This window comes from Alligator sinensis, unplaced genomic scaffold, assembly GCF_000455745.1.
Source record: "Alligator sinensis unplaced genomic scaffold, ASM45574v1 scaffold666_1, whole genome shotgun sequence".
NCBI lineage: Eukaryota > Metazoa > Chordata > Crocodylia > Alligatoridae > Alligator > Alligator sinensis.
The window spans coordinates 1411947-1420612 of record NW_005842216.1 but is presented as its reverse complement, the minus strand read 5'-3'; the positions used below and the strand labels follow the sequence as shown (position 1 = coordinate 1420612).

The 8666-nt window shown below is 46.2% G+C and overlaps 1 long non-coding RNA gene across 5 annotated transcripts in view; it reads right to left on the bottom strand.

Annotated features, from left to right (window-relative positions):
- Positions 1–8666, bottom strand: part of LOC112550824 — a 203917-nt gene that overhangs the window by 40327 nt on the left and 154924 nt on the right. The gene's annotated exons all lie outside the window — the stretch shown is intronic.

The window sequence follows — 8666 nt, the reverse complement described above, 5'->3', positions numbered from 1 at the left end:
AAAGAGAGAGAGACCTTTGAGCAACAGTAGCTATGGCTCATCACATCACGAGACGAATCTACAGAAATGTCAATAAGGATCTGAATTTCAGTATCCTCAGTACAAAATCCGTGCCTTATGTGGTGAAACAAGCTAGCAGAAGAATGAAAGCATCAGGTTGGAATTAAAAACCATCTTGTTACCTCAGTGGTCAGTCTTGGCAATGGTCCAATATTCAACAGAGAGGTTTAATATGAGCAGGGCTAGAGAATTAGATTCTAACATAAAATCAACATTGATTTGCAACAGAACATAATGTTTATGCAAAGCCAAACCAAATTAAAGTTTGGTGAAGTCTGTGACTTTCCATGACTAACATACACGAGAACACCTACCTGTGGAGTTGATGGGGCAACCCATTTGTTCAAGTTAATATATTGAATTAATCCACAATTCCAGGCTTTTCTCCTGGATCACAGTCCATAAACTTCAGGTCTAATTTTCTACATACTATTCTGAACTAGCTATAACTATCCTGAGACTAAAATATTTTAGCATTAAGCTCTAAAACCCATAGAAAATACATTGCAATGACAGCACTCTGACAGCAAAATCTTTAAGGTCGACTATAAACAGAACTATTTTCAATTCTTTGCTATGGAGTTCTCTCTGCAGAAACTATTGCTCCTTTATGAAGACTCTAAACTGTGCACTGCCTACAGTATGTAGTACTGGAATGGTTTAGAGATTAATTGCACTTTCCAACACGTATAACATTGCAGTTTCACTGTAGGCCTCATAGCAGAGCTGCTGTATCTTGATAACCATCACACATTATGGGGGAAAATGAGGCTGAAGTCTGACTCCTTTCTTAACATGTGAAATGATTTGAATGTAAAAGTTGCATTTAAATCTATTCCTAATTAAGAGCTGTTTCTTTGTGAAAAGGTTCATATTTCTAGACCTCGGTGCTTTAAAAGCTGTGGAAATGTGTAGCTTTTAATACTCAACTAGCCTAGTCATGGGTAAATTGGCTAACTCATGAAACCCCCATTTTGTGCATTGATCTTTGAGTCTAGAATTTGAAGAGGTGCTTTTCCATCAAGCCTGTTTCAAAGCTCTAAGAGATTCTGCTTTTAAAAATCTGAAGGAGTAAAAAATCTTCAAGGTCAATATTGCCAATGCTTAAGTGCTGCAATACAGGAGAACTAAAAATTAATGCTTGCAGACATTAAAAAAAAACAAAACCCAAAATACACACTTCACTGGAAAAAGCAGTGTGTTAATTTGACCAAGCTCCACAAAATCAGTATAGTTCAAGTGCTTCAGCAGGGCTTTTTGGCATTTTTATCTAAAGCTGATTCAATCATCTATTAGATAAAAGTGCCAAAAAGCCCCACTAAAGCACCAAATCTACACAGATATTGGGCGAGCCAGGTCTAACTAACATGCTGCCTCTTCTGGGCATGAACTGGGCTCAGTGCAGAAGGTGCTAAGTTTAAAGTGCCACTTTTTTTTAAAACATCTGCAACCAGCCTTAATGTTGTATAACTTGCATGCTAGCCACATGATCTGCAATTTCAAACAATAGTTTATGCAGTGTATTATGCAGCTGTGGAAACCTACCACTGTTTTTCCTGGATGTCACGGGGCACATCTACATGTTCAAATAATCTGGAAGCAGTTTACTCTTGAGTAAACTACTTGAGAGTAAACTGTCCCAGGCACGTATCTACACGTACAGGGACGCAGGAGAGGATTTGCTGCTCCTAGCAGCACACTGCTCCCGCTCCCTATGGCCCTGCAATGAGCCCCTACAGCAGCCAGGGTGAGCTCTATGTTCCCCCAGTGTGCTAGCCCAGAGGCCAGAAGACAGCTGTCTCCTGGTGGGGGCTGGGACATTGCTCCCTGCCCCTGGGATTTGCCTGCTGCTAGGACAAGCTCCACCACCAGACCCCAGGCAGGGAATATGTCTGGGAGAAAATAAGGATCTCCCAGAACTGGCTGCACAGTCATGGGGCTGGCACTGAGAGATATCTCCTAGCCTCAACCCCCCAACTGTGGGGCTTGGGCTGGTAGATAAGGATCTCCCAGCACTCAGCACCCAGCCCTGTCAGAGTTGATTTGAATCAGTGCCTCGACACAGTGGAACTTTCTAGCACAAGGCACGGTAAGGCAGAGGAAGTCTCGGCATGGTGAAGAGTTCCGGCATGGACAGAGTTCCTGCCGAGGAAATGCAGATTTGCATAATACGATTGGCCGATGTTAAATTATTCCCACGTGGCGGCTGGCAATTGGCTCGCTAGCTGTATAAAAGGTTAGGGGCGTTTCCGCCCTAGTTGGAGAACTCCGCGATTCCCCCTGGAGTGGAACTCCGGCAGCTTGATCACCTGCCAACGACTCCCCGTCGGCGAAGCCTTGCGACGTATCCTCTGTGTTGCATGCCCGAGTTAGACCCAAGCTACCCGGTCTACAAGAGCTCCTCGATTAACGATTAGAGAGTAGAATTGTTGCAACTATGATTGCCTGCGCTGTATATGACTCTACAGTGTAAGTAAAGCTACCTCTGTTTTTCCAATTGATACGTGTCTCGTCTGTGCCTAATTCCGCTCCGGTGATAGAGAGTACCCATCTGCCCGCCACGGGATAGCAGCCGCAACCCCCACTAGCATTCCCGAGGACTCCTGATCCTTGATTCCCCCTCGGCCCCCACAAGCCCCATGATTGTGGAGTGGGGACTGGGAGGTCCCTGCTGCCAGGTGGAGGGAAACATTGTTTCTGTCCTGGCTTCAGTGACAGAACCCTGGAGGAGCAGGTGAGGGAACTCCAGGAGGTGGTCAGTAGGCTGAGGGGGATCAGGGAGGATGAGGCTGTGATTGACAGGTACTCCATTCCTTACAGCTCCAGAAGCTTACAGGTGAAACCCTACAAGAGGAATCTGCAGCAGGGGAGTGGACGACTGTCACTTCTGGACCCGGGCGACAGGACCTGGCGTCTCCTTCCCCAGTGCATCTGGGGAAGAGGTATGGGGCCCTGGCAGCCTTGGTGGAGGAGACAGAGGAGGAACATTCTCCAGTAGAGGAGGCAGCAGAGGAACATTCTCCAGCAGAGGAGGATACAGAGGAGGTGGTCCCTGCAGCCACTGCCGGGCAGAGTGGGGGACCACTGCCCAGGCAGAAGAAGAAACACTGAGTTATTGTGGTGGGTGACTCAATCCTGAGAGGCATGGAAGGGCCGATCTGCTGACCAGATGCCATAATGAGAGAGGTCTCCTGCATGCCTGGAGCTAATATCAGTGACATCACTGCAAGGATTCCTAAACTCATCAAGCCCTCCAAATACTACCCCATGGTCCTTGTCCATGTGGGCACTAATGATGCAGCTGGGAGTAGTCCGGACTGCATCATGAAGGACTTCCACAAGCTGGGGGTCAGCCTCAGAAAGTCAGGGGCACAGGTGGTATTCTCCTCCATCCTTCCAGTTGGCAGCAGCCGAAAGCGCCATGATGCCCACATCAGGGAAGTCAACCGGCGGCTCCAGAGATGGTGTCTTCAGGAGGGATTCAGATTCTGCAACCATAACCAGCACTTCCAGGGAGAAGGCTTCCTAGGATGGGACAATCTTCATCTCTCTCCTAGAGGTAAGCATCTTTTCTCCTGCAGATTGGCTGATCTCTTCCAAAGAGCTTTAAAATAGGTTCAACAGGGAGTGGGAAACAGGTGGTTGATCAGAACTCAAGAGCTGGAAAGCCACAGACAAGGCACTGGACCTAACCAGTTAAGCTCTAAGGGGAACACATGCCATCAAGGCAAAGGGACACCAACAGCACCCTCTGGGGGGCTAAAATGTCTTCACACAAATGCCAGGAGTGTGGGGAACAAGCAGGAGGAACTCACACTCCTGCTTGCTAGCACACAGTATGACCTAGTCGGCTTAACTGAAATATGGTGGGATTCTATGCATGACTGGACAGTAGGCATTGAGGGGTACAGGTTGTATAGATGAGACAGAGTGGGGAGAAAAGGCAGGGGTGTACCTCTCTATGTTAAGGAGCAGTACACATCTTCTGTCATGAAGGCAGGAGTGGAGGAGGGGAATACCGAGGCATTGTAGGTCAGGATCCAGGGGGGTCAGGGGAAAAGGACTTAGTCGTAGGGGTCTACTGCAGACCTCCTCACCAGGATGACAAGCTAGCCGAGGTATTCTCCAAACAGCTTTCAGATGCCATACAGGCGAGGGAGGCAGTGGTCACGGGGGACCTAAATTACCCGGACATCAGCTGGGAGGAACAGGTGGCCAAAACAAGCCACTCAAGGAGGTTCTTACACTGTATGCAGGACCTCCACCTGACCCAGATGGTGTCCAGTCCCACCAGGGCCTTTCTAAACCTAGTCTTAGCAACAGGGGATGATCTCATAGGAGACCTGTGGGTACACAGTAACCTGGGTGATAGTGACCACCACTTGGTAGAGTTCACTATCCAGTGAAAGGTGAGAAAAATATCCAGTGATGCTAACATTTTAGGCTTCAGAAAGGCCAACTTTAATAAACTTAGGAACCTAGTTAGTGAGGTGGCTGAACTCAAGAGCTAATGGGGGTCCAAGAGGGTTGGAAGTTTCTCAAGGGAGTGATCCTTGGGGCACAAAAGGAGTCTATCCCCTTACGCAAGAAAGGGGCTAAGGGGATAAAAAAAGCCCCCTTGGCTGAACAGGGAGCTTCAGGAAAGACTGGGGGCAAAGAAAGAGATGTATAGGCAGTGGAAGCAGGGGGCAGCCACCAAGGAGGCATTACACCACCCTGGCATGCTATTGAAGGGAGTCAGTTAGGCAGGCCAAGGCAGGACTGGAGCTTAGGCTGGCTACAACAATCAACGACAATAAAAAGTCCTTCTACAGATACATAGCGAGCAAAAAGAAGGCGCAGAGTAGCATAAGGCCCCTGCAGGACAAATCAGGTCAGTTGGTGCTTGACGCAGACAAAAAGGCAGAGCTCTTCAATGAGTTCTTCACCTCAGTATTCCTTAATACTGACCAAGACAATCCCCCCACCTTGAGCATAGACAGGTGTCCAAAAGGCACCAGACCACCAAAGGTTAGTGCTGACTTAGTTAAAGAGCACTTGGAAGGGCTGGATGTGTACAAGTCAGCCAGCCTGGATGACCTCCATCCATGGGTGCTGAAGGCATTGGCCAGTGTCATTGCTGAGCTGCTGGCATGGCTGTTTGAGCTCTCATGGTGCTCTGGACAGGTCCCTGAGGACTGGAAAAAGGCCAACATGGTGCCCATTTTTAAGAAGGAGAGAAGGGAAGAGCCAGGTAACTTTAGGCCAGTCAGTCTTACCTCTATCCCTGGAAAAATACTAGAAAAATCATCAAAGAGCGTATTTGTGAAAGCCCAGCAAGGTAAACAATGCTGAAAGGAAACCAGCATGGGTTTATTACAGGTAGATCTTGCCTGACAAACCTTATAGCCTTTTATGACCAGGTCACATACTGCCTTGACACAGGAGTAGAGGCCGATGTCATCTCCCTGGATTTTAGGAAGACCTTTGACACAGTTTTGCATCTTATTCTCATAGGGAAGCTAACAGGCTGTGGAGTGGATGCCTACACAGTCAGGTGGGTGGCTAACTGGCTTAGGGACCACACCCAGAGACGAGTGGTTGACGGGTCATTCTGAGCCTGGAAGGAGGTAGGCAGTGGGGTCCCACAGGGTTCAGTCCTTGGGCTGGTGTTATTTAATATCTTCATCAGAGATTTGGACTAGGGCGTGGTGAGCACCCTCTCCAAGTTTGCAGATGATACCAAATTATGGGGCAAAGTTAATACACCAGAGGGCAGGGAGCGGTTACAGGCTGACCTGGACAGGTTAGATCAATGGGTGGAATGAAACAGGATGCAATTCAACAAAGATAAACGTAAGGTACTCCACCTAGGAAGGAGGAATCCCCAGCACACCTACAGGTTGGGGGATGTCCTCCTCAGCAGCTCAAAGGCTGAGAGAGATCTTGGAGTCATAGTTGACTCCAAGATGAACGTGAGCTGGCAGTGTAACGAGGCCATCAACAAAGCCAATCACACCTTGTCATGTTTTAGCAGATGCATGACCAACAATTTGAGGGAGGTGATGCTCCCCCTCTATGCAGCATTAGTCAGGCCGCAGTTGGAGTACTGTGTCCAGTTTTGGGCACCGCACTTCAAGAGGGACATGGAGGATGTAGAGAGAGTTCAGAGGAGGGCCACTCGCATGATTAGTGGTCTCCATGAAAGACCCTACAAGGAGAGGTTGAGAGATCTGGATCTCTTCAGCGTATACAAAAGACAGCTGAGGGGTGACTTTGTAGCAGCCTATAAATTTATCAGGGGAGGACAGCAGGGAATTGGGGATGCACTGTTTACCAGAGCACCCCAGGGAGTAACTAGGAATAATGGGTGCAAACTAGTGGAGAGTAGATTTAGGTTAGACATTAGGAAGAATTTTTTTCAATAAGAGTGGCCAGAGTCTGGAATGGGCTTCTAAAAGAGGTGGTCCTATCACCTAATTTGGAGGTCTTCAAGAGGAGGCTTGACAACCACCTTGCTGGGGTCGTCTGACCTCGGTTCTCTTTCCTGCCAGGGGCAGGGGGTCAGACATGATGAACCATTGGGTCCCTTCCGACTCTATAATCTATGAAATCCACCCTAGCAACAGGCAGCATCCAGGAGCAGGGAGCAATCTTCAGCCCCCTTCTGCCCAGCTGACCAGGAGCACATTTACTCCTGGTCAGGCATCTGCATATGCGCTATCACACAGTAAGTAATCTCAAGTAAAGTTGCCACTTGCATTTGCAGGTAGCAAATTTACTCACAATTAGAGCCAATTACTGTGCACTGAGCATCTACACATGTAAATGCTGACACTTACTGTACAGTAATTAGCTCTACTGTGCAGTAAAGCATCTTGTGTGGACGTGCCCACAATTTACTGATCTACACTGACCTAATGTTCCTTCCCTTCGTTCTGCTTTCTTGTCTTAGTCACATCTCCATTCTCTCAGTGCACCTGGTCTGCTGTTCCCAAATGCTTTAATGTTTTCTAGCTTCTCCCTGATCCGCTCCTCCAAGTGAAGTGCCTCTCATTGGTACAGAAGTGGGTGAGCTTCTGAAGGACTTTACATACCATTACCACTGCCCTTTCTGTCCAAGCAGCTTGAACATAGAAGACTGAAATCATCACTGTATTACTTCAGGTTTTTCTGTTGTAACTCCAGCAACTGTATATTAAATAGTTCCACATTTTGTAGATAAAGAAAATCTTCTGCACCTTGGCTAATTTAAAAACAAATAAGTCATGGGTATAGGGAGTCAAGATCTATGGAGAGCTAGGTGGGGATAACCCTAACAGTCCATGTCTGTATATATAGCAATCCTAAATCAAAATACAAAACAACTGGGTCTAGCATCTGCTGTTTAAAAAGGCAGTCCCTAACATTTCTTTAATAATGCTATAGAATTTTAGGTTTTGGTTCTGCCGAATCAGACAGGTTGTTACTCTTTCCATGTCCTCTGTTCCATTTCTTCTATGAACTGAGGTGGTCTGAACTCTTGTCTAACATCTCTCCCAATTATATACTTGGTCCAATAAAAAATATGACCAAACAAATCTTGCTTCTGGCATATTCCCTGGACCACCAGAGCTCCAACACTATATTTATTCTCAATAGATTACTAAAGCAATTATATTTGCTTACCTTTTACTTGTTGCCAATGGTCTTGCCTGCCATATGGGATGTCTCCAAGATTTAAAGTGACAGTCACTCTCTCAATAGAACTTTTTCAAAGTTATGGTGGTTGTTGTAAATAGTCTGCTTAAATAAAAACCAAGTGCACAAGCCATTTTTTCATCAACATCTGTGAACCTATTATGATAGTAAGATACTAGAAGGCCAGGCTTTCACACCTGATTCTGATGATTCTCCCAAGGATCTTCCTGAACTTAATATTAAATGCACTCCTAGATCTAGTGAGATTTTGTCTAAGTCATGATTAGGTTTGTAAAGACATGCATTTTTAAAATGGTCAGCATAGGCTTTTCTCATTTAAATAATAATCACCAAGATTACTAAAATTCATTTTACTGTCTTGATTGAACTTTCTTCTCACATTGGGCTATTCATATTCATAAAGACATGAAAGGATAAATTCAGTTTTGGTGGACATCCTTAGAGGCTCTACATTCTGTAAAGTGTTAGAGTCTAAGATTTTTTACAGACAAAACTAATAATTTTGGAGCCTGGTTTAACAGAATTCCAGAGTACCCATTCCCAGGCCCCTGTTATTATGCTTCAAGTCAAACATTGAAAAACCTTAAATCACTGTACTACAGCCATTTTTAAGAAATGTTTCTGATAGTACTGGAATAGCTACCCATAGAAATACCACCAGGGTCCATTTGCTTGTAAGCAACTTGAGGCAGGGATCAGCCATTTTGTTCTATGTTTGCACAGTATCCAGTAGGCCTGTGTGAATAGGGAAGTATTTGATTCAGATTCAGATTTGGCCCCATCCAATTTGGCCAAATCACAATCAGAAATTCAGCACTGATTTGGAGATGCAGATCAGCTGGGGAGAGGCAGGCACAGTTTGGTGGCTGCACATTCTCCCATGGCTCTTCCAGCTGTGTCTGCCTCTTCCTGGGCAGGGGAAGCCA